The sequence below is a fragment of the Muscardinus avellanarius genome, assembly GCF_963383645.1.
Source record: "Muscardinus avellanarius genome assembly, chromosome: 3".
NCBI lineage: Eukaryota > Metazoa > Chordata > Mammalia > Rodentia > Gliridae > Muscardinus > Muscardinus avellanarius.
The window spans coordinates 61,804,517-61,832,269 of NC_137788.1; positions in this window are offsets into that span (position 1 = coordinate 61,804,517).

A 27,753-nucleotide genomic window follows, 5' to 3' on the forward strand; every position below is an offset into this window, starting at 1 on the left:
GTCTTCATCCTGCACAAGAAAAAATTAGCACATGTTCCTTCATCTGTGATGAGGTTGCTTCCCAATAAACCCATCATAGGTAGAAAATATGGTGAGCTAAAAATGCATTTAATACATCTCACTTAGCAAACATTATAGCTTAGCAACACAGTACAATGTGGAGTATCAGTTGGTTTTTTTAACCTTCATGATCATGTGTGGGAGCTGTGGTTTCCTGCCATTGCCTGGCATCAAGAAAGAAAATATTGTGCTGCTTAGTTTTAACCTTTGCAAACCAATTCATTTTCAAACCATTAAGAAGTCAAGAAGTCACTTGTTGAGCCACTGTTAAGTTTGATACTATCTGTATTGCCATTTTCCTCATAGTTCAAGAAATTCTGATGATCAGTCTTGTACTTTGTTCTATAATTCAGTGTCTATATTTCTTAATCTATCTGGCTATTAAATGAGACATGTCTAAAAATTAAATTGTTTTAAGGGCATTTTTTATAGTTGGCTTTCCCTGGGCATTAATCCATAATTTAATATAACAATAAGGAAATTAAGTGATCAACTCAAGTTTCTCAGCAGTGAATGCACTCATTTCAGCTGTTTTTATTCAGGAGAACTTAGGTGACTTTTTCTGTGATGAAAGGCAATATAGTTAAATAACTCTGGATCCATTTGTTAAATCACAGGAGTTATCCAGTTACTAAGCACATATTTAACTTGACTCTCATAATGAGATGATGCCCAGGGAGACATATGCAGGAATGGAGAAGGAAAACACATATGCATACTTTCCTCATCAGCACATTTCTTCTAAGACAATGTTTCCCAGTTGGAATTTAATGTACAAGATGATGTTCAAAAAGACATAATTTCTTCTCTCTGAACTTCTCTATCATTCATTTATAATTATTGTGAATCTATGAGCCAGACTGTGCTAGACTTCACTAATATTGAACAGGTAGACACAGTCATACCTCGAGGACCATATAGTATTACTTCAAACAACCATATTTATTTACATAGATATTGATATATAATATATATAATGTTATAAAGAAGTCAGGGTAACAATAAGAGTGCCTAGGAATAAAATTTCATCTGAATTTGGGGGGAAGAAGGCACCAAAGAGGGCTTCCGTGGACAAGTAAGATCTTGAGTAAGTCCTAAAATCTAAAAAATCAGTAACCCAAGTGCAGTGAGAATCTGAGGGTATAGGCATATGAAAAACTAAGAGGAACAAAGTATTTGGGCCAAGACAGAACATGCCATTCAAAGAACTGAAAGTATGCACTATGACTAAACTATGGTGGTGAGAAGAATGAGGTTGGAGGTTTCACATCATTCCACACAATGAAAAATTTTGAGACCATTTTAAGTAAATGTAAGCTATCTTGAGGACAAGAAGGAAATGCAGAATGGCTTTAAACCTAATGAGATCACATTTGCATTTTGGAAGACTTTACTCTCACCTTCCTTCCTTCTTTTTCTCATCTTTTTTCTTCTTTCTTTCTTTCTTTCTACACACATATATATTATCTATCTATCTATCTATCTATCTATCTACCATCTATCTATCAGTCATCTACTACTTACCTCTCAAATGTCATGAGCTAGACATGGTGGCACATGCTATAATCCCAGTACTTGGAAAACTAAGACAGGAGCATTGCAGGTTGAAAGCCAGCCCCAGCAATTTAGTGAGATCCTTAGCCACTTAGTGAGACACTGTTTTGAAGCAAAAAATAAAATAGGGCTGGGGATGTAGGTCAGAGGTAGAATGCCCATGGATTCAATCCCTAGTGTCACAGACACAGAAAATAAATGTCTTGAAATATATCAAGATGGATTAACACTTTCATCTTATTGAACAGTGGAAAATAATTGAAACAGCTCCATAAAATCTAATGAAAAATATATGAATCACACATAATAAATGGATACATGGAGCCCAATCCTCAAGAAATACAAGAGTGGGCCTCTGATAACTTTGCTTAGAAAATACTGCTGAGTTATTCCCCTCGAAGATGACACCCATGCACACCCCCCATTTATCTACATGAGCTATTGCTGGATGCAGCAAGGAAAAGAGTCACTCTACATCACCCTGATGGATTGCCTCTCTTGATTACACACAACTCAAACTCAGCTTAGGCATGAAATGAAGAACTGGAGTGATTGAAAGCAGAGTTCTTTCTGCGTGTTGGCTTTATTTTCTAAAGCATAGTTACCCATGGGAAAGGGAGACAATTTCTGGCTTTTCTGGTGTCTTAGATTAGATTGTCCAGAAGCTGACCTCAGAAGAGGTTTATTAGGAAGCATTCCTGGGAAAACCTGGTAAGGGAATGGAGACTGGGCCAGAGAAGCCAAGGAAGCTAAACAAAAGTGCAAAGGGCAAAATCAAGCTGAGTCCCACAGAAAGTAATTTTGGCTCAGTCCCTCAGGAGGAGTCTGGAAATGGAGGAAATTTCTCCTTAGCATTGTTCCAATAATCAGATAATTACTAGTCATTAGTTAAGAAATGCCCCCAGGGATTCATAAATTCACAGGATGTTCCAGCTATAGTTGATTCTTAGGATAGTGCTCTAACAAAGTGTGTGAAAATGGTAAAGTGGCCCATAGGGATATGGGTGGAATATTAACAGCACCTCCTACATCCCTCCACTTTTTCCATGTTCTTTCTTCCTCTTCTTTTTGCTCTCAAAAACAAACAGACAAACAAACAAAAACAATAAAAAAATTCCAGACTCAGGTCTGATTGCCAAAGCATAGACCATGCTTACCCTTTCTTTTGCTGTGATATGTATGGTAATAACATTTTATTAGGCTGATATAGGTCATGTGTGCATATGGGAACACAGGCAAAGTGATACTGGGTAAACAAACAGTGCATATGTTTACTAAGCTCTCCAACTATAGTATCATACAAATATTGTATTTTGTATAATACCTGACAGAACAACTTAGTGGAGGAAAGATTTATTTTGGTTCATGGTTTTAGTCCATGGTTGGCTGGTTCCATTGCTTTGAGCCTGAGGTAGGGCAGAACATCATAGGGGAAGGGGTGGTGAAGGAAAGGTGCCCACCTCACAACATCCAGGAACAGAAAGGTGAAGGAGGAGAGAGAATAGGAAGGAAGGGGCTAGAGAAAAGATAAACCCTTCCACGGCACATCCTCAGTGACCTACTTTCTCTAACTAGATTCTACTTCCAAGTAGTCCATTTAACTGTAAATGGGTTAATCCACTGATGACTTCAGGCCTTCATGATCTGATCATTTCCCAAGAGCCCCACCTCTGAACCTGGCTATGCAGGGGATCGTGCTTTCAACACATGAGATTTTGAGGGACATTCTAGATGCAAACCATAATAGCATTATTTGTACTAGTCTGGGTTCTTGGTTAAAGATTTATAACTAGCTCTGTTTAACTTGGGAAATGAAGAATTCATAATTTACAGAAGCTTGGGAAGCCTAGAGAACTAGAATTGGTGAAAACTGAGAGAACTGCCACAAGATTAGAATGATGGGTATGGTCACCACTACAGCTTTGTACTTACCACCACCAATGTCAGGACCCCCCACTGCAAGGCACTTGTTAATACACTGGAGTTCTTATAACTCCTAGAGGGTCATCTTCATGATTGTGAGAGCAGATAGACATGTTGGAAAGTCATTATAATAGTCTAAGAAGATAAAGGATCTGGACTAAGAAATGCTAGTGGGAATAATAATGGCTTGTCAAGGTAAAGTTAATAGATATTACTTATTGCCTGAGGATGTGGACAAGATGTTCAGCTAAGCACACAAACAGATATGGGCAAAGGGACAAGAGCATGTAGTTGGAGGAAAAGAAAATAATCACGGAATCTCCTTGAGGAATTAAAGATAAATTAAATGTGCCAACATTTGTATTAGATTCCAATTTCTGCTTTAATAAGTGGTCACAAACTTAGTGGGTTGAACAACAGAAATTTATTCTCTAATAGTTCTGAATGCCAGAAGTCTGCAGAGTCTTATTGGGCTAAAGTATAGGTGTCTCCAGAGCTGATTCCTTTTGGAAGATCCAGGAGGGAATCTGTTCCTTCTGTCTACCAAATTATGGTAGCTGCATCACTCAGCCCTCTGATTCCACAGTCACTCACTGCTTTCCTTCTGTAGTAGTCTTATCTTCATCTCCATCTTATAATGATAACTGTGACTGCATTACTGGTCCCATCTGGATGATTCCAGTGATTTCTCTATTCCAAGGCCTTTAACGTCAAAGTCTTTGTTTGTAAGATATTGACAAAGTCCACAGATTGGGGTTTGTATGCCTTAGTGTGTAAGTTGGGGTTGGGGATATTCAACCTATGACATTGTATTCAGATTTTGGGATTATTTCTGCTCTTCTGTTGTTTGACATCAAGGTTATTTGGTGGAACTCTTAATAGTCCAGACCATAAAAAGAAGCCTCAGAATTCTCCTTTCCCAATTTCCATGAAATAAAAACATAGCCCATTTTGAAGTGTTTAAAATTTCCAGGTCATGCTACACTTTGCTTTCAGGGCTGTTTGTTTTTGAATAAGAAGAAGCTTCTGTACACCAGTGCTCGGTTCCTAAAGAGCTACTTCCACGGTGGGTATTTTGGCTATTTGAATGAATCTCACTTTGCTGTAAGAAGTTATGGGGATAAGACAAGATTATTCATGTCCACTGAAAATCACATTGTCTGAAAGTAAAATCATAATGATCTCAAGCATGTTGGCACCGATGCTGACATGAAGAACTCTGTGATTTAGTATTAGTTGGAACATAATCATTCATTATTCATTTAACTCAATTAAATATTTATAACATCTCCTTTTATGAGAATCAAAACTACAAAATATTGCTTAGAAAAGGAGAATGAAGATGGGTTTTAATTCTCAGACTTGTCTACATTAAGTATAAAAGCAGAATTTGTATTCTTTGTCTCGTTGTTGAGCTAAGTCTTAAACTCTAATCGGATCATCCTGCTTTCTGAGCTATGCTATTGCTCTCTCTCCTCCAGAGGAGCCTCATGACTGGTAAGTGCAGTGAATGATCAAGCGTACTGTGGACTTCTGTTTGAAAGGCAGGTTTCAAACCTTAGAATGTCATATCCAAACATCGATAGGCAGAGGATGAAAAAAACACACTTCTGAGGATTAAGTAGTTAAATGAAATCTTAAGTGCTGTAAGTGTTTACTGTGGGTTCTTCAAGAGGGCCTCATTAAATTTACATGAAATGCAGACACATTTGTCAATATCACATGTGATACCTAGACTGGATTAATGAAGAATCATTAGTCCTCCACTTCACATTGGCCTTGCAAATTCCAGTCTCTTTGCTGCCTTTATGTAGTTTACACCCATGCTTTTATAGTTATTTCAGTTCTTTTCAAGATGTCAGCCTCTACTTCTCATTTATGCTGCTATATTAAAATGGTTTCTGCTCTAGCATGGTTATCTGCCTATTTTTCGGCATATGCATGAATGTGTCTATTGTACATTGTCCCCTTATTCCAAAATAATTTTATATAGCACAATTGATTGAATAGATTGGATGCTGGACTTTATCACCATTTTTTGTTGCTCATTGTCTATAAACACCTTTAATATCTTCATTTGAAAAATACAAATATTCCCTTCAAATTTTAATTTTTTAAATTCTTATAAAAGATATAGCATAATAAGCTGAAATAGAGGTCTGATTCATAACTGTTACCCAAAAAGTCAACTGCAGCTTTGTCAACTATTTGTTGGGGTACAAGTCAGCTTCCTGAGAAATCTCTATTTGGAAACTCGTAGTCCTAGGTTGTCTAAGGGGGAATGTGAATGTATATTAACTGATTAAACCTTTCTTATTGCCACAGAGGCCAATTAGATGCAGCAGAAATTAATCTCTCCAAGTTCAAATAACAGAATATGTCAAGATTTTTCAGGCCTTCCTGGGACTAGCATGGATTCTATAGATACTGGTTCATACAAATTGGTTTGATTCAAAGTATCAAACAGAGCTAGCACTAGAGAAAACTGCAAGGGGCATTTTAACTGACAGTTATTAAGAGCTGTATACAAACCACAATTGTTGAATATCAAATGATGATAGTCAAACTTTTTATTAAGGAAGAATAAGAAAATTCTATATTATAATATTACTGAATTATACTTTGGTATTTGCAATTTAAATTATTGTGATGTATATATCAATTCATAGTGACCAAACAGGGGCAATATTATTATTAAATCAACTTTTAAAAACTATAAGCTAATCAAAGATTTGCAGTCATCTGAGGAATACTTATTCAAGAAAAGCAATTGAATTTTCAAAAGAATAGTGAGCTTTGTGGTATTTTATTATATTTTACTTATTATTTTTTAGTACTGGGGTAGAGTCCAGGGCCATCCTACCTGTAAGCTACACCTCAAGCCCTATTTTCTTTTTTATTTTGAAACAAGGTTTCACTAAATTTCTGAGGGCCTTTCTAATTTGCTAAGGCTGGCTTTAAACCTACATCCTTCGGTCTCAGCCTCCCAAGTACTGGGATTACAGGCCTGTGTGCCACCATGACTGACTAACTTTATAATATTTTACCTTGTCTCACTCCTATTCTTTTCTCTTTAACTGCCCCCACAGCCTTGAAAAACAAACAGCCTCAGAAACATGGTAGTTGTGAAAATCAGTTGCCTAGTAGCCACTGGAAAGGGTAGTAAACATTTGGAGATCTCCCAAATTAACTCATCTCCAGAGAATTAACATTTAGCTGATCTCTTTGGTATCTCCCTGGTAAAACCTCATTCACAGAGCTTCACTTTGTTTGGCCTGACTCGGGTCTCTCTCATCAAGAAAGTTCCTATCCCAGGGAGGTTGCTAAGACAATCATCAACCATCATCATACTTACTGTCCTAGACAGTGATACTAATAGGGGCAAACAAGGGTTTGGTTAAAGTTTTTAAGAGAAAAAATTGAAGAAAGAAAGTCTATGGGAGGCTTTGAAAAGCTCTAACATATTTCTCAAGATCTCCAAAAGCCACGCACATATGCAGTGTTGTGTCTGTGACCAGAAAAGGCCTAAGAGGGTCCTAATTCTCCCTTCTGAATTTATTACAAAACAGTGGTATCTGCCACAGTAGAATTTTACTTGACTATAAAGAAGAACAAAATTATGTCATTATTGGGAAAATGGATGGAACTAGAGAATATAATGCTAAATGAGAGTAGACAGCCTTAGAAAGTGAATGGAAATATCTTTTCTTTAATAGTGGAAGCTAGAGAGAAATTGGTCAACAAAAGAGACTTCAGATAAAGGAGGAGAGACTTCAGTGGACTGATGGAGGTGTTTAGGAGAGGAGGTAAAGAGACTTGATGAAGGCAAGAGATCAAATAATGCTCTGTGTGTAAATGAAATGATCAATATCAATCTCAATGACATGTACAGGGAAGGGGAGGGAGTGGAGTAAGATCCAGAAGAAAACATACCAATTGCTGTGTGCATGTGTGTTCCTATCACCCTGAACCTCATTATGATGTTTTATGTTTTATGTTTTATGGGGCATAGCTTATTGGTAAAGTATATGGATAACATGCATGAGGCCCTATGTTCAATCTCCAGCAAGAAAAACTATTAAAGTAAAAATGGCCGGCGTGGTGGTGCATGCTTATAATCCTAGCATTGGGGAGGCTGAGACCGGAGGATCGTGGTTCGCAGACAGCCTCAGCTACTTAGTGAGGCTCTCCGCAGCTCAGTGAGACCCGATTTCAAAATAAAGAATGAAAAATAGGGCAGGGGGTGTACCTCAGAGGTCGAATGCCCCTGGGTCTCATCCTCAGACCCACAAAAAGAAAAAGAAAAAAGTAAAAATGGATATATATAAAAGAATAGAAAGTTTGACATATATTATAGAGAAGATGTTATGAAACAGCTAAAAAAGGAATCTCTATTCAAAAAATATAATATTAGGAAAAATAACTAGATTTGTCTCAATTAGGAAAAATTAGTTTTGGTCAGTAGATTTCCATAGCAAAAGTAAATGTGAAACCCAATTTCATCCAAAGCACAAATATTAAATTTTGAGAGATGAGAAATTCAAATGTAAAAACCCCTTTATTTCAAGGAAATAGGGGGACAATATATGCTGCCACGTAATGGGGAAGATAATCTTAACACACAAACTGTAAGCACCTGAGAAAAGTTCAATAGACTTAAAAATAAAAGCTTAAAATTTGTATTTCAAAAGGTAGGATAAAGGTAAATGAAAAACTGTAGATCTGAGAGTAGATATTTACACTAAATGCACAGCAAATGATTGGTATCCAAAATATATAATAAACTACAAATTGAATTTTAAAGAGGTAATTATATTAACTAAATAATATTACTTTTTCTTTACCTTGGACTTCTTTAAATATCTGAATTATGAGAAATAATTCTTGGGTTCTTTAATCCAGGAAAGATACTTCTTAAGCACTAGTAAATGTCCACATCCAATTTTCAGAACATTATGCTTAGGAACTTTTTGTACTGATGGAATATAGAAACCGGTTCTCTTTTTATTATGTGCAAATGCAAGAAAAATGTTTATTTTAATTAAAGTAGATCTAGATCCTTCCTGTCAGGAGATTTACTTGGTGCATAAATATATCTTACATATGTTGTGGTTAACTTAATTGTCCACATCTTGGTACTGTTATCCTCCTGCCACTGGGTTTAATTAGGTTGCATTATGATGGTAATTAAACAGAGCAAAACATCATTACATCACTAAATGGTTTTATAAGGTCCTGAAACCCTTTGCTAAGAGCTCTTATATTTAATAGAAGCTATCACCACTATGATCAGGGCTCCTAGAATTTGTTCTGATCCCTCACTGAGCTGTCACATTCGCAATGACCAATTTCTCAGAATTTGAATTCAAAAGCCACTCATGCCCTCTTTTTGGGGGGAGGGGTGACCAAAGCTCTTTATTCAGTCTTCTTAAATGTGTTCTGTCCAGAACAGGGGTACTAAAAGCTCTAAAGCAACAACTGCAAACTCACTTTGACTGAGATCTGTGTGATTATGCAGTTAAATGACCATGTGTGAGCCTCTGAGTTGTGTCTTGCAATGAATCTTGAGGCTGATAGAGCAGTGTCGTTTGTCCACCTTCCCATGATGCTACAGCAGTGGCACAAGGGTGGAAATGTACTGTTCAGAAGGCACTCTGGAGAATAGCTATGTCCACTGTCCAGCAAATGTACAATTGTGAAGAAACACATCTTTCCGCAAAGACATCTGGGGATGCCTATATGTTTTGCACTGACAGTTTTTCCCCTCCTTCCATCTTAGGTCACATTCAATCTGACTTAGCATCAAACAATGTTTCTTTCTAGAGAACATAGAACCAACACATGGGATATCCTACTTCATCTCAGAAGCTGATTTACTTATTGTCATGAAATCTCAAAGCAACCCTTTGAAATTTAAATAAGCTCTAGTCTCATGGTTTTATAGATAAGCAAATTGACACTTAAATAGACAAAATATTTTGATTAAGAGAAGCTAGCTGGAAAGTGGCACATATGATATTTAAATCTAGTTCTTTCTGATTCTAAAGCTACTCACCATTTTCCCTACTGCTTTACCTCTTAAGGGTTTCTTTATTGACGTTAAGTGACCATTCTATAGCTGATAGACGAACTTTAAAGTTATTTTTAATGTAGATACATAGATGTTATATCCAACAAGGGCAACTTTATAGAATCCTTCAAAGAATCATGAGGGCCAGGCATGGTGGCACACACCTGTAATCCCAGATCTTCGGATGCTGAGACAGAAGGATCCCAGGTTTGAGGTCAGCCTCAGCAACTTAGTGAGAACTTGTTTTAAAATAAAAACAAAATAGGGGTGGAGTTGTATCCCAGAGTTAGAACACTCCTGGGTTCAATCCCCAGTAACACACACACACACACACACACACACACACACACACACACACACGACGATGAATTTTTTTGTGGTACTGGGAATGGAACACAGGGACATTGTACCTCCAAGCTACACCCCCAGCCCTATTTTTTAATTATTTATTTTTGAAACAGGGTCTCACTGAGTTGCAGAGGGCCTCACTAAGTAGCTGAGTCTGTCTGCGAACAGTGATCCTCCTGTCTCAGCCTTCCTGAAGCTGGGATTACAAGCATATGCCACCATGCCCAACTTCCAGCCCTATTTAACATCTTTTTTATTTTTATTTTTTGAAACAGGGTATCACTGAGTTGTGAAGGGCCTTGCTAAGTAACTGAGGCTGTTCACGAACTGTGATCCTCCAGTGTCCACCACCCGAATTCTGGGATTACAAGCGTGCGCCACCATGCCTGGCATGAGGATGAAATTTTAAGTCAACCCACCCAACCCTGAACTAGAAGTTGAGAAAGGTAGATATTATTTCTTAGATACTGGGTACAAAACATATTCTCTGGGTGAAAGGAACCTTTGAGCAAAGTAATGAATAATAGCTTTTAGAATTCATAAAATAATAAGCCAGTCTATATTCTAGCTTATGTTTTAAAGTATTTGTCTCTTTTGTTATTTACTGAACTCCAGTGAAAATTTACTTAAATATGTCAGTCTTAGCTTTATTGCAAAGTATTACAAGAAAACTTTTATTATTATATTAAAAGAGAAAATCCAAACGGTCTCTTCGGCCCACTTGCCTCAACCACTCTTCCTTTCAGTCAGCTTTGCTATGAACTTATTTATAGAATTAGATCTCTAGTGATTATGCTCCCTGTCTTATGAAAGAAGAGGAACATTTTTTCCCTTTAAACTCTGTATTTTGAAATACTTGTAGACTCACAAAGTGTTCCAAATGTGATATTGGGTACATTTCATCCAGTATCCTCTAATCTTTTTTTTTTTTTTTTTTGATACTGGGGATGGAACCCAGGGACATTCTACCTCTGAGCTATACCCACCAGTCCTATTTTTTTTTTTTTTGTGGTACTGGGGTTCCTGGAAGCCCTTCTACCTCGGGGCTACACTCCCAGGCCTATTTTTACATTTTCATTTTGGAAACAGGGTCTCCTAAGCCAGCGCGCGGCTGGCTTCGAACCTGTGCGATCCTCCTGTCTCCGCCTCCCAAGCGCGGGGATTACAAGCTTGCGCCACCACGCCCGGCTATTTTTTAACTCTTTATTTTGATACAGGGTCTCACTGAGTTGCAAAGGTCCTCACTAAGTAGCTGAGGTTGTCCAAGAACCTGGATCCTCCTATCTCAGCCTCCCAAATGCTGGGATTACAATCGTGCGCCCCTATGCCCCACTCTACTCTAATCTTAATATTTTATGTAACTATAGGACACTTATCAAAGCCAAGACACCAACATCAGAATACTACCTTCAACTGAACCTCAGACATTGTTCAGATTTCACCAGTTTTTTTCTTAATATTCTTTTTCCATTTCAAGATCTAATGCAGAAAATCACACTACACTTAGTCATTCTGTCTGTTTAGTCAGAGGAAACAGTTTTTTAATGATGTGTAGTAATAATTGCAAAGATGTAGAAGACTCAGACAAGGTTTTTATAGTTAGAAGAGGAAACTTATTGTGGAAAAAAATGGGAGTTTTCAGAATCAAGGTACAGTGATTGGTATGCCCTACAAAATAAAATTGAATAAAACTGGAAGGTTATCAGGAAGCATTCTGACCCATGATTGCCTGATAGTAACTGTCACAGAAGACTCCGCCAGAACCACAGGCTCAGAGACCATTGTACATCCTTACACAAAAAGTACTCCTTTAAGTACATCTGCAGCAACTGTCTGTTCAGCCTCAGACCGACTCTGGTTAATCATCATGACCAAGAATTACTGTTTCAAAATATCTGATGTAATCTTCATTTTTGTGTTTAAAAACTTCCCATTATCTCAACGTTTTTGAATGTACCCATAATTTACTAATGCATGCATATTCCAGTTGCAATGCTCTCCTATCCCCAAAGAAATGTTATTACTCTTCATGTTCATTTAAGAATTCAGGTTGTCATATTGAATCGACCTCTCAAAATCCTATAGACAGAGAATATAACTTCAGGAGGAAACAAAATAAGAAGAGTACTGTGAGTTTTCCTTCCCAATTGTCTTATCACTTATTTCTCTGAAGGTTACAACTGAGGTGAACATCTTTGTTTTGCAAAACCGCAGCCCCTGCTGCTTCTGCCCTTGTCTTCATCAGAACCTGCCTCCCTCTGCTCACTCCTCCAAAGCTGCGCTCTGGAGTTCATGAGCGAGGCAGCTCACATGACATAGTGTAGAGCAGAACAGCCTACTTTGGCCATTTTTTTAGGATGAAAATGCCACTTTTTTTGAGACTTCACAATTCCAACTACTTATTATTTGTACTGGTTAAAATATAAAGAGGGTATAATTAGTTAATAGAATTCCTTTTCTGTTGTAGAACCTCCAACAAAAGTTGTTATCTAGTCTATGGTTTGATTTAGGCATAGTGTTTTAAGAAGTAACCTAAATAACCCCAAATTATTATTATTATTATTATGATGATGATGATGATGATGATGATGGTACTGGGGTTTCTGGAAGCCCTTATACCTCCGGGCTATACTCTCAGATGTATTTTTTATATTTTTATTTGGAAACAGGGTCTCTTAAGCCGGCGCGGGCTGGCTTCTAACCTTCGCGATCCTCCTGTCTCCGCCTCCCAAGCGCCGGGATTACAAACGTGCGCCACCATGCCCGGCCAAATTATTTTCTTTTAAAGGCATAATTAAGAAACCATTCCATAAAACAAAGCATTTCTATACTATGTTACCAAAATTCCTCAGGCAAGAATTTAGTAATCAAATCTATACACATGTGTGTACATTTGCAATTGTTTATTATGATTAACATACTAATCTGTATTTATGCCTCTACAATTTTGTGCCACTAACCAAGGTTTTGGTTAGTAACCCACTGTATTATATGGCAGTGGTCTCATGACATTATATGAACTCCTAACGTAGTCCTTTCAGTTTCTGCAATTATACTTTATGATGTTTGGACAATGAGAAAATCTCCCAATGACACATTTCTCAGAATGTATCCCAATCTTTAATTGACAGGTGACTATACATACATAAATTTACTCTTAAGTATTTGTACATATATACATAGATATTTTATACATATATACATACATATACATGCATGTATATACATTTACATATATATTCTATATTTATATATACATATACATATTCTAGGCTTTATGTCATATATTAGAATACGGTAGATTGTGGTATGCTAATGAACAAAACTCAAACTTTCAGTACTTTAATGCAATAAAATCTGATTTCTTGCTCATCTTGTATATCTGACTTTGATTGACATGGTGCTTACCTCCACAGGGTCACTCAGGAGCCCACCGCCCAATAGGTGCTCTTCTATTTATATCTGTATCATCTAGAACCTAAAATATTTCATTTTCTAAGCATGGGAAAGGAGAGCCTAGACAAATGAACATGAGATATCCACATCCTAAGACAAATGAACTTTTATTTATAGTTTCTTGGCCAGAACTGGTCATGATGCTTTATTCAATTTGAAGAAAGCCAATAATCACATGTCTTAAGCATATAAAAGTGGAGAGTTAGTGGTAAAAAATATGTAAAATGTATGTATATAGAAAAAAATTATCTACTTGAGAAACAGAACCAAACCATTTCCTTTGTGCATAAATCAGGGTAAGCAACATTAGTATCTATAAAAAAGAACTCCTAAATCCCAGTAACATAACATCATCAAAGTTTATCATTTGCTCATTTGATGGCATAATGCAATTGAGAGAAAAGTCTTTGAACCAATCAGATTGTGACTGTAAGGACTATCAGTTGGTGACATAAGAAAACTGAAAAAAAATGACAACAGTAAAGAAGGGGGAGCATTTTACATTAAGAGTAAGGTGCATAACCATCAGTGGTGCACAATCGTAAATGGTCAGTTCAAACATTGTGTTTCATAACAAGTTAGGCAAGCAGCAGCTGAATGGGCATGGCCCACTGAAATACTGTTAAACTGCTTTTTTGTTAGAGGAGAAAATAATATCCTGATACATAAATAGTTTTTGGAAGAATAACTTATTCATTCTGGCTTATCTAAGTTCTGGTAACATCTGTCATAAGATAGTACCTTCATCCAGCACATTTGCTACCACTCTAGCTGAAGGCATTTGCTATTTCCTTTGTCCTTGACTTATATGATCCAGTCCCTCATCAAATAACAGATTAAAGTTTGGGACTATTTGTTCTTCTTTTCCTCAACAAATAAAAAGTAACCAAACTGAGTAATTTAAAAACGTATAAATAACTTGCAGGTTTAAAATAAACTGAGATCTATGCAACTTTGGCTAGGATTTACCTGAAATTGTGTGAGGAGATTAAACATTCGACAGAATGCAAAAAACATGTACAAATCTTCTTCATGAACAGTGATATCATCCTCAAGGTTAGGGGTTGGTTGGGAGAGCACTGAACTAATTTGGAGAACCATTCATTCTTGTTCTGATTCAGCCATCAGTTACCTTTTTGACCATGAGCAATAATTGTCTACTATAACATTCTCAGCCCTTTTAGCTCTAATGAGCTGTGATTTGTTGACTAACCTGGCATAATGCAAGCAACAACCTCTGGTGTGACCTTATGGCTTTAAGGTTTTTACTGTGTAACTAGAACCATGCATCTGAAGTAGTTAACCAGTAATCGGAATCAATATTTTTTTTATTGTCTCTACAGTTGGTTGAATTTCATTGCTGTGCCAGTGTTCAGTGTCTGAAATCACTTGATGCAGGCCTTTGGGTTTTCCTCTTCAATGGTGTATATTGGCCTCTCATAGTTAATTTCAAGGCAGACAGAAGAAGGAATGAACAGAAGCAGACCCCAGAAACCCTATTTTATAGCCTTTTTAGATAAATAACTTATGTGTTGGCATAAGATGTTGCCAGGACCACCATCTTCTAATTGAAGCAAAAGGGGCATTATAACTATAAGAAAACAAACAAAGGCAATGAAAATATAGAATAAAATCTATGTATAAGTTCTGGAAGCAAAGTGAAGCACCTGGCTGCTTCAGCAATTTGGCTTTACACAACCTGATGCTCTAATGGATAAAATGAACTGTACAAGACAGAGGCATCTTACTGGCAACAATGGTTTATTATGATTTTCTAGTGTATTCTCTGGTATCAACTAATTATAGCTTAAGAGCACATTATTTTTTAATTTCTCTAAACTCATATACATCCTTTGTAAAATTGTCAAGATTGGACTGGTTGTTCTCCAAAATTACTTTGAGCACTAACCATCCAATATGTTTCTCCTGCCGTGACACTTAGGTCATTATCATTGTAGCAGCAGCCAGCATCCAGCCTTTCATCTTCTCCACCTGGTATAGAATCTCCAACTAGGGCCAACAGTCTTTACTCACACAGGCTCTAACAACATATTGTGAGGCTTATGGTCTTATATTTTTATTTATTTTCTTTGCTTTCTACATGCATATATAAAATATCTTCAAAGGAGGACTCTGTGTCAGCTTTCTTACATTGTGGTCCCTGTTGCTGTCACATAAAAAGGTTAGCATGCATCATGAACACATTGGTGGTTTTGTCCTACTGCCCGGGAGCCTTAAATCTAAAGTGAAAGATTTGAGTTTTGAGTACTTAAGGCTGTTTCACACACTAAAAAATATTTCTGAGCATATAAACTATTAACCAAAATGCTTAACTTAATCCTGTCCACATTGTTTCAGGAAATTATTGCTTATTTCCTTGACCCGGGACATTCATATATGTGAATGACTATTGATGATGCCATAGGAAATAAACAGCCCAATTCTTTCCAAGGCATAACTATCTTAACTGTGTTGATATACAGAGAAAAGACCAAGGCACATGTAAATACATCCATATAAGGTGAGGTCAGATAATAGCATCACATAAAGCCATTGCATGATGTCGGGTTCCCAGGCACATATGGCACTTTAAGTACATATGACTGAACATGACAATTATCTGAAATCAGAACAATGTGTTTAAGTATCCATTCTAGAAGGATCTCAAGGAAAGGCCGTAGTTTCAACTATAGGACATGGAGGGAAAGAAAGGCCAGGTGAGATGGGAGCAAATCTGAATGCTAGCTTTCTTGGCAGAATTGTACTATAATTACTGTAAACTCTTCTTGTTTTTATATCATCTACTTCTGCTTATTTAATGTCTCATAGTTTGCATTCCTTCCAATAACTCATTTGTAAAGTTATTCTTCATTTTGGACTTGACACTATAGAAATTCTCTGAACATTAAGTCATCCTTTGAATGTTTCCAAGGTTGTGCTACATTATTCCTTTCTGCTACTGTGCAGGGCAGAACATTCCAAGAACAAGGTTCTCAGAAGGGGCTTAACTGGTTGAGCCTTTTCACTTGGGGAGGTAGATAGGATCACTCTGTGAGATTAGATGCCAATGTCCTGCTCAGTGAAGCTCAAAAATGACATAGGCAGCACTGTGGACTTGCTAGTCAGTTTCACTTTATTGCTCTTTTATCACAGAAATGACGAACATTTGTTTTAATTTAATTTAAATGTCGACAGTCACACTTTTCAGTGACCTAGTGAGCATAAATATTCATCATGACACATATCAAAGTACTTGACTAAAGTTTTGTAGTTAATATTCTCCACATCATCTTGACCTTCTGTATGCATAATTTTAGCCAAATATAGAAAAGATCCCAAGCCAGAGTATTTGATTGTCTGGTTCAGAAAGAAGAAAATAATGAAGAAGGCCTATGCTTGAGCGTGGGCAGTTTCAGGCTTCTTGGAAAGCTGTGTCATATAGGAATACACCTTTTTTCATTCATTCCATACATTTTATACTTTCTACACTCTGGACTCTGGAGATGTGAAGACCAAAAAATTATGTTCCTTCGGGTACACTCCATTCCTGAGTAAATTCTATATCTACTTTGGTCTGAAATGCCTGAGTGCATTCATTCATTCAAAAGTATTTATTGTGCCCTAACTAGATGCCAAGAAACACGTGCTTGGAATAAATCAAGCACATAAGTAGCCTGAGGCAAGTAAGTAGACTGTAGCCCTTATGGAGTATACAGTCTAGAGGGGCAAAGAAGAAAAGAGCAAAAATCATAGTATAAAAACTAGAATAGTACTACACTGTTTGAATTATTGTAGCTTTATATGGTTTGAAATCAGAAAATATATATCTTCTAGCTTTGTTCTTTTTCAAGATCGTTTTGGGTATCTAGAGTCCATATTCCATATTAGGATAGAGTTTTTTTTCTGAAAAATAAATATATAAATATATGATAGTTTCACCTAAAAAATAGAAAAAAATATTCTCTGGTAAGAAAGAAAGTAAAAAGAAATATTGAAATGTTATCTTTAAGTCATCAAAAGCTTGGTATCAGACAAATGAGACTGTTATGTGAGATTATCATTTTTAATTTTGGATAAATTGCTAAAATACTAGATGTCAACCACTAAGCCAAGCATGGGAGGGAGGGATGGGGAGAGAATGGGGTGGGGATCGGGTGGGGGCTGATTGGGCGATGTGTGCATGTATGTCTACAAAAGTTTGTATCCCACTATGATGTATGAATACAGTACACCAATAAAAAATAAAAAAAAAGAAAATAAATAAAAAATAAAAAATAAAAATGGTAAAAAGTTCTAGAAGATAGCAAAGGTATTAAATAAAGGAAAGCTCGGTATAGCTCAGTGGTAGAGTTCATGCTTAGGATACAGAAGACATTTGGTTCAGTCCCCAGCACCAAAAGAAATAAAAAGCTAAACACTTAAATTTAAAAAGAAAAGGAGACCCCGGCAAAGTGGTTCGTGATTGTGATTTCAGCTTGAGAGACTGAGATAGGAGTATCACAGGTTCAAAGACCACCTCAGTAAGTAGTGGAACTCTCATCAACCTAGTAAGACTTGTTTCAAAATAAAAAATAAAATATTGAAGCCCGGCGTGGTGGCGCACGCTTGTAATCCCCACGCTTGGGAGGCGGAGACAGGAGGATCGCGCAGGCAGGTCCGAAGCCAGCCGCGCTGGCTTAAGAGACCCTGTTTCCAAATAAAAATATAAAAAGTAGGTCTGGGAGTGTAGCCTGGAGGTAGAGGGCTTCCAGGAACCCCAGTACCACAAAAATACATAAATAAATAAAAATAAAAAATTGGGCTGTGGGCATAGAGGTAGAATGTTCCTGGGTTCAATCCCCAGCACCATAAGAAAGAAAGAAAGAAAGAAAGAAAGAAAGAAAGAAAGAAAGAAAGAAAGGAGGAAAGAAGTTTGTAAAGGGGACTCAGTAGTTGAGCAAGGAGGGAACAGTGAGGGGAGACCTACAGGTAGTTTTAATGGGGCTTGTCAGGTAACCACAAGAGCGGGGCTGAGAAAGGTGAAGGTCAGGCTGTGTGCATAATCAGGAGAAGCGCATTCATGGAGTCACAAGAGCCAGAAAAATTGCATGGAGATGGGAGATGCCTGCTATGTCTGAGGAACAGCAAGGATGGTCAACAAATGTGTGGAGTAAATTGATTCTGATATGTGTGTATAGATGTCTTCTAACACTTAAGCCAATCTCTGGGTAGAAGGAGTTGCTGTAATTAGAAACAAAACGATCAGAAAGGGACCAGGAACAATTAAGCACCTTGTGTTTGCCTGATTCCCTAGATGTTTCCTTAGTTCATCTTTACATTAATCTATTGCTGTAGTTATTATAGTCACTAGTTTATAAATTGGGGTGATAGCACATAGATAGCTTGTGTGATGAGATAAAGGCTACAGATCTATGAAGTGATGGGGTAGAGATCTGATTTCTTCAAATCCCGGACTTGGTTACATATTCAACCTCACTAATATTAATTGCACTTAGGTTCAATTTATATACATAGCAGAGAGAGAAAAAACCCAAGCATTATTAACACTCAGCTCCAGGGCTTGCAAGTAGTGTCACATTGGCTCATGGGGTAAGAAGTGACTGGGATTTCCACTTCTCCTTCTCCTTCTCCTCCTTCTTCTCCTTCTCCTTCTCCTCCTCCTTCTCCTTCTCCTTCTCCTTCTCCTTCTCCTTCTCCTTCTCCTTCTCCTTCTCCTTCTACTTCTACTTCTCCTTCTCCTTCTCCATCTCCTTCTCCTTCTCCTTCTTCTTCTCATTTCCCACCACTCCTTTCCCTGTTTACAGGAAGAAAAATAGTCGAAGGTGACCTAGGTACAGCCTATAGGGGTTTGCAGACAACTCTTTCAAACAACTTGCCAAAGGGAGCCACCTGACCGTTCTCTGTGTCCCAGTTAGTGTCCCCTTTAGGGCACATTCCTGAGCAGTCATCTGACAACACCTGCTTTCTCTTCCTACCATGTAACTGCTGAGGTATTCCGGGAACCTCAGGTGGAGTACCCAATTACACAGTCTCTGCCAGCAGCCCGCACTGACAGCAGCAGCCAAAGGTTGGAATCTCACTGTCATTTCCTAGCATGAGCTGTGGATGTTCATTGTAAGGGATTTCTTTTCTGACCAGTCTGAGACTTGTAATCCTTTCCTGAAGATATACATTGTCTGTTTTCTCATAAACTCATGTTGTCTGTGTTTGACCTTTTTCTTATTGCACTGGAAAATAATACAAACTTTGAGATTACAGTTCACTGTGGGGGCACACGCACAACTCAGACCCAGACACAACACATATACACACACATTTACTTACATTCTATTTTGCTTCAGATAAAGCATGAAAAATGTCTGTGTCAATGTAATACAACAAAATTAAAATAAAATCCACTGACTGAATTATTGGCTGATGTTTGAAGAGGGAAATTGCATCAAGTTTATGGGTAGGAAAGGTTAGAAAGAATCAAACTGTATTTTTTAAAAATATATGCTACAGAAAGTTAAGTTAACTTTTTAGCATGAGTTTTCATTGAGGTAGAAAGATGATAAGAGAAAACACACACAAACAAATTTGTAATCTAGAAACAACTGGGCCTCCTTATGGCCAGTTTTAGCAACAGTATCACAAACACAAATCAAACAATGATTATACCTTCAAAAAAAAATGGACTCTTGACTTCTACTTTCTATTCTGTGATGGACCAGAAACACCGAGCAGGCCTCAAACTCTAGTTTGATGACAAAGATAATTGTTAACTATATTCTGGGCCAACATAAAAAGAAAAAAAATCTCAATGGAAAAAGGAAAAGAAAAAAGGAGGAAAAGGAAGAAACCCAACAAGGAAGAAATTAAAAGAAGAATGAGCTGGAACTGGAATGATAAAATATGAGTAGCAAGTAGGTGGGTTATTGGGATTACCTGTCTGTGATGCTAGTGTGGAGCTGGGATGCAGAGACAGCACCTTGAGTCTGCTGAAAAGTGCAATAGTAAAATCTGAAATTATCCTTTTGAGTCAAGGCCCTGAAGGTGGGCTGAAGAAGATGCAGGTCATTAGAAATCCTGCACCCAGGTGAAGAAGATATAAATCATCTCAGGAGGAAAGCATTCCAAATTCAGAGCCTCAAGATTATTGCAGATTAAGGTCCTACTTGAAACTGTGGGGCATCTAGAAAGGTTTGTTTAAAAACTTCGGGCTCCTAGTGAGTCATGAGTGGGTTTAATTTAAGGATCTATCTGGCAGGGAGAAAAGAAAACCTGGCTGCCACTATTCTAGAGAAATAGCTAAACTGTGAGGATCATTCACGTAATTGTGATCAACCTTTGATGTCCAAAATGATAAAAAAAAAAACCTAAGTCATCAGAACCTTTGCTAAATTTCTTCCATAAAATCTTAAATTGCTGTGCCACTCTTTAGTAATCCAATGCTGAAAATAATAGCAAATATTTAAGGAATGCTTACTTTGTACCAGACACTAGCCTAAGTATTTTTATAAGAACGAATGTACTAAAGCATCATAGCTGACTCTGAGGAACATGCTATATGGTTGGTCTTAACTTCATACATAAGAAATCTGAGGCAGAAGGAGGTTATATCCTTGTTCAAAAATCACACACATGGTTAGAACTAAATGCTGGTGGAACAGATCGATGCCAACACTAGCACATAGGAGGAACTAACTAAATATTACTATTTGGAGTCTTGTTTGTCTACCTATCGAGCAGCCTTGGCTGGGCCAGGAGATCATCTTGTTTTCTGCTCAGTATCTTCTTGCTCCCAGATGCTTCAGAATCTGGACTGTCCTTGGTCTGCAGTTTCCTGCCCACTGGGCAGATAATTGTACATTCTTGGCCCTGCTGTGTACCGTTATCTATAGTTATGTCATAGATCACACTTCTAGGAGTTTAGAGAAGGCATTTTTTTTTTCAAGAGTTCATAGATTTTCACAAGAATCACTGGTATGTGTAGACTTTATAGTTTTACATTTTATGGTATTGTGAGAGACAAAATAGGTGGCACATGCTTGTAATCACAGCATTCAGGATGCTGAGACCGGAGGATCGCAGTTTGCAGACAGCCTCAGCTACTACTTACTGAGGCCCTTTGCAACTCAGTGAGACCCCCGTTTCAAAATAAAGAATAAAACATAGGGCAGGGGGTGTAGTTTGGAGGTCATCTGCCCCTGGGTTCCATCCCCAGACCTGCAAAAAAAAAATTGCATGTTATGAATTTCAATAAGCTCTTTATGTTTGTTTAAGAGATACATTACTGGAATATTTGAGGACATAAACTGAAATTATAAATTATCTTAACTAAAGAAGGAAATAATCATCACCTAGTACATAGGAAGATTTAACAAAAATGATTTATGAACTAGTTAGTTAAATGATATTAAACTCGTAGTGACTAAAGAAGAAGTAAACGAAAAATAATAAAATGTATGTGGAAATAAGAGTTTTGATGAAAAACTACTAAGGAAAATGCTTAACTGTTCCTACCTATTTTGGACACTCACAAGGATGATTTCAGTTACTTATAAACCCAGAGAATGAGAATTTGTGAGGAAAAGTTAAATCTGACATTAAGATAGGCATTGTATTTACATGGGAAGAAACAAACAAAACCTTTTTAAAAACAGGTTGCATAGAAAACCACCAAAATAATGTGTTTCTTTTGAGTGTAATCTAGACTGAATGGAATGAAAATGAATAATCAAGTTTTTCCAAGTAAATTTATTAGCCATTTGTATTTTCTACTGAACAGAACACAAATCCAAGGGCACTTGCTTTTGTGCTATGTTTGAGCATCATGGGTTTTACTCATTTCACTGCTTTTATAGCATCTTCAGAAAGGAAAAGGAAAAGAGGAAATAAATTCATCATGTTAAACTTTGGCCTTTAAAGTTAGAAGTAATTATAATTGAGAAGTAAATTGAAAAGATTTAAAGCTGCATTTTGTAAGCCACACTTTCTAATATTCTCTAACACCCCGAAAGTCTCTTCTTTGTGGGTGTGATTTTTCTATTATTTATAAAGACATTTAACCCTGGACTTCAGCAAACACTGACATAGTGAAAGGGGTGAAGCTTCTGGAGATAACAGGGGCTGTGGGTGGGGCTAGGACAGCAGCATTTACCCGTGGCTTTGGGCAAGGTTAATTAATCTCTTTTAACCTCATATTTCTTATCTTTACAGATAATTGGTGGCAATAGAATATGTTCTGAAGAGATTGTAATGACAATTAGAACTGCATTACTGTTCAAACAGAACAAACAGGAAGCCTCTTTATCATTATGCCCTGGGGTCTGGGCCTGGATCCTGTCTCTGAGTACCCATGTACCCTCACCAGCTTTTGGTTTTTCAACAGCAAATGGAAGTAATATTTGCTTTTGCTACCTAACACAGAATAGTTCGTAGAAAAAAAAAGTAATAATCTCACCTTTATTTACTGCAAAATGCTATAAAAATTAATGAAATTAGGGCTAGAGATGTAGCTCAGTGGTAGAATGCTTGCTCAGTGTGCATGAGGACCTGAGTTGGATGCCCAGCACTGCAGAATAGTAAATGAATGAATGAATGAATAAACAAATAAATAATTTTTTTTGGTATATGTGTGTATATGTGGTACTGCGAATGGAATCCAGGGGCACTTTGCCTCTGAGCTATACCCCCAGCTCTGTTTTATTTCTTTATTTTGAAACATGATCTCACTAAATTGCAGATGACCTAAGTTGCTGAAGCTGCCTGCAAACTTGTGATTCTTCTGCCTCCCAAGTACTTGGAAAAGGAATTGATGAAACTGGCCTGGCATAATGGCACACTCCCATAATCCAGTACTTAGGAAGCGGAAACTGGAAGATTGCAGGTTCTAGGCAGCCTCAGCCAGCAAGACCCTCAGCAACTTAATGAAACCCTATTTCAAAACAAAAAATAAAAAAGGAAATAGGGATGCTTGGAGGTTGAATGCCCCTGAGTTTAATCCCCATAATCCTCCCCTCCCCACTCCAATAAAAACCACCCAAATTAATGCTTACTGATATTTTACCAACATTTTAAAATTGTTAGTTTGCTTTTCGTATTTGAACAGACTTGCTTAGGTTGAAACTTTAATAAAGGATTAGGACAAATGTAGACAGTCAGATGATCACTGTGTGTGTTCCTCTACTGCCTTCTCTCATTGCTGATGAGGATGAAAAGCAACCAAATACTGTTCTGTGCAACAGAGACTCATCTATTATTCAAGATTCGAAGTTGTGGCGAGTGCAGATCTAAAGTCACAAAGTAGCCCCTTGGTGTTGGGGTTGCAAATCTTCCTGAAAGATTTCCATTGATCTTGTGGTACTTTATAGAACAGTTGACATTTACATTTAACAAGCACCTGAGAGGTGGGAGGCTCCACCAATCAGAAAGAACAGCAAAGGCCTGAGGCATTATAAAGCAAAGTGTGTTAAAAATGGTCTAACAAGAAAGTCACTGCGAATCTAAATACACATACAAAGCCTCAGAAAGGTAGTTTGAAATTTTGGGGGCTGATGAAAATTGTTAGAATCATTCTGTTTAGAAGTCTTGCTCATTTCAATGTTTTTCTTAAGTCAGAAGTCCTTCAGAATACATTCCCGCTTTTCTGGTATGAGCATCAGTAGCCTCATCATGAATGTCCACATTTTTAGTAATTGGCACAAGGTGCATGTTGACCACCTGTGATTAACCACGTTATAGTTAAATACAAAATGTCCCCTGAAGAGCTTATTTATTGGTGTTTGGAGTTGATGTAATTGAGTCATGAGAGATAATCTCATCAAGAGACAAACCATTATGCCCTCACTGCAATGAGTGTATCTGGTTGGTGGGGTGAGACTGGAGAAGGTGGGTTCCTGGAATCGTGGCCTTAGGGATTGTGCTTATGTTTTTAACCCCCTCTGCTTGCTTGCTTTCTGCTTCCAGCCTCCATGAGGTGGGAGCAGAGCTCTGTACTCTTTCCCTCTCTCTGCTTCCTGCTGCCCTGCCCTGAGCTTCAGACCCTGGCCTCACATGGACTGAAAACAGAATCTCCAAAAACTGTGAGCAAATGAATCTTTTGTCCTCTAATATGTGTGGCTGGGCCATTTGGATTATAAAAGTGAGAATGTTGACTAAGACACCAGAGTACCATTTTGGCTATATTTTGCCTTAAGGTCTTTGAGGAAATGTCTATGCTTTACCATCCCATTTGCTTTTCACTTATGAGCAGAATAGCAGTTAATTCAAATAACACTGACTAACTGTGAACTGATGCAGTGGAAATCTTCATAGTACCAGAAGCAGTAATAAAAAATAACAATAATATAGTAATAATAGAAATAACGTCCTCATATGGTATCAGCTGCTTGATGTGTTCCTCATTCAAATTATTTATCATTTATAAAACTTACTTCTTTCAAACAGAAAGCAAGTATTTTCTCACTCCTTAATATTTTTATGCTCCTTTGAAAATCTTTGGCTAAACTTGTTTGCATAAGCTTTGGGGACATTCACACCATATCAGCTTGCCTGTCCTCCCTCCTCCTCAACCTGAATAGACTGGGTCTTGAGAGGAAGGGTGACTTCTTACTTTTCTAGTAGTTCTAGTATCTGGCACTTAGTAGGTGTTTAGTCAGTGAGAAGTGGGTGAATAGCTGGGTGTGGTGGCATATGCTTGTAATCCTAGCATTCGGGAGGCTGAAACAGGAGGATGTGGGTTCGCAGACAGCCTCGGTTTCTTAGTGAGGCCCCTTTGCAACTCAGTGAGACCCTGTTTCAAGATAAAGAATATAAAATAGGGCTGTGAGGTAGAATGCCCCTGGGGTTCATCCTCAGCAACACACACACACACACACACACACACAAACAAAACAAAACACTGGGGGAATGAAAATTAGTAAATTAAACTGTAATGAAAGTCCCATTTTCTAAGGGTTGAGATACTGGATGGAGTGAGTCTGGTTAAAAAGTGAATTTAAGCCAGGCGTGGTGGCGCACACTTGTAATCTCCACGCTTGGGAGGCGGAGACAAGAGGATCGCGCAGGTTCGAAGTCAGCCGCGCTTGCTTAAGAGACCCTGTTTCCAAATAAAAATGTATAAAAAATAGGTCTGGGAGTGTAGCCCGGAGGTAGAAGGGTTTCCAGGAACCCCAGTACCACCAAAAAAAAAAGTGAATTTAAGCCGCAAGAGAAGCAGCATTCCCACGCATAGTTACCCCAAAGATGTATGCCTTAAAAGAGAGGCATATTTTGCGCTGGGCCTGGTGGTGCACGCTTGTAATCCCTGCACTTGGAAGGCTGAGACAGGAGGATCGCGCACGTTCGAAGCCAGCTTTAGCTGGGTTAAGAGACCCTGTTTCTATTAGGTGTGCAAGGGAAGTAAAAGGCACGAGAGAGACCAGGAAGCACAGTTAGAGTTTTAATGTGGTCCTCTCGGGTATAGGGGCTGGACCTCCTGGAGACCTGCAGGCCCCTCCGAGGCTGGAGGGAAAAATGCGCGTCTCTCTCTCTCTCTCTCTCTCTCTCTCTCTCTCTCTCTCTCTCTCTCTCTCTTTTGTGGTACTGGGGTTCCTGGAAACCCTTCTACCTCCGGGCTACACTCCCAGACCTATTTTATATATTTTTTATTTGGAAACAGGGTCTCTTAAGCCAGCAAGGCTGGCTTCGAACCAGAGTGAGCCTCCGGTCTCTGCCTTCCAAGTGCGGGGATTACAAGCGTGCACCACCAGGCCTGGTGCAAAAAATGCCTCTTTTTTTTTAGTTTGGTGGTACTGGGGTTCCTGGAAGCCCTTCTACCTCCAGGCTACACTCCCAGACCTATTTTTATATTTATATTTGGAAACAGGGTCTCTTAAGCCAGCCTCACTGGCTCCGAACCAGCGCGATCCTCCTGTCTCTGCCTCCCAAGCACGGGGATTACAAGCGTGCACCACCACACCTGGCAAAATGCCTCTCTTTTAAGGCACATCTTTGGGGTGGGACTATGCGTGGGAATGCCGCTTCTCTCACGATATCGCCAGCTTCGCGATATCACCTGTGATATCACCTAGCAGAGTCTCCTCCTCTTTCTCCAGGGTTCCTTCTCCTGTGGGAAGGGGGTGGGACCCGACTTGTCATCCTGGTCTTTTGGTGATAATGGGCAGAGATTCGAATCTTAAACTACTTCCTGCTGTCAAGAGGCATCATAAGGGGCCCCCTCGGCCGGGAGAGTTTGGGTCCTCCAGAAGTGGGCAGGTGGGAGTATGGCTGCAGCATGAGTCGGAGGTTACCCTGGACAGCTTGGTGATGTGTGCTCGAGGAGACTTTAGCAGATGAGGAGTTATGGCAGTTTGGCATCCAAAGAGGGAGGGCACCACAGTATATAAACAAGTGGATCTGCTTTCATGATGACTGTGGTTGATATGGGATGTGGAGCTTCCATGAAATGCCAAGAGCTTGTGCCACCTGTTGAGTAACCTGAGAAATAAAAGCTGGTTCGTTATGAGACTATAAGGAATTAGGGAGTTCAAACCCAGGGATGATGTTTGAGCATAGAACATCAGCCACCGTGCTGGCTATCTCGTCTTTTGAGGGAAAAGCCTCTACCCACCCTGTTAGGGTATCAACCATGGTAAAAAGGTATTTAAGTTTTTTGTGAGGTGGCATATGGGTGAAGTCAATTTGCCGGTCCTGTCATGGAAAGTGTCCTCTCATTTGGTGGGTAGGAAAAGAGGGGTAAAGGCCTCCTTGGGGAGACACAGCAGCACAAGTGGAACAGGAGGCACTGACTTTACTAATCAGCTGTTGCAGGAGAGGAGAATAAAACAAGGGGCTTAGGAAATGCTTCAGCACCATAGGTCCCACATGAAGGAAATTGTGTATCAGGCTTATGACCTTTCAGCCTGAGCCTCAGGCAGAGCAATCTTATCCTGTATCATGAGCCAACAATCCCCTGTGCTGGACGCCCCAAGTTTGATCAGGTGTTTTTGTTCAGCCAGGCTGTAATTAGGCACCATTGAGGGGAGGGTTAAAAATAGTACAGAGGCCAGGCGTGGTGGTGCACGCTGTAATCCCCGTGCTTGGGAGGCAGAGACAGGAGGATTGCGCAGGTTCGAAGCCAGCCACGCGCGCTGGCTTAGAAGACCCTGTTTCCAAATAAAATTGTAAAAATAGGTCTGGGAGTGTAGCCCGGAGGTAGAAGGGCTTCCAGAAACCCCAGTACCACCAAAAAAAAAAAAAAATAGTATAGAGGCTGGTGGGCTTGGCTGAGCTTGTCGTGTCAGCTTCCTTGCTGTGTAATCAGCTTTATTGTTTCCTTTGGCCACTAAGGAAGATTCTGTCTGGTGGCCCCAACAGTG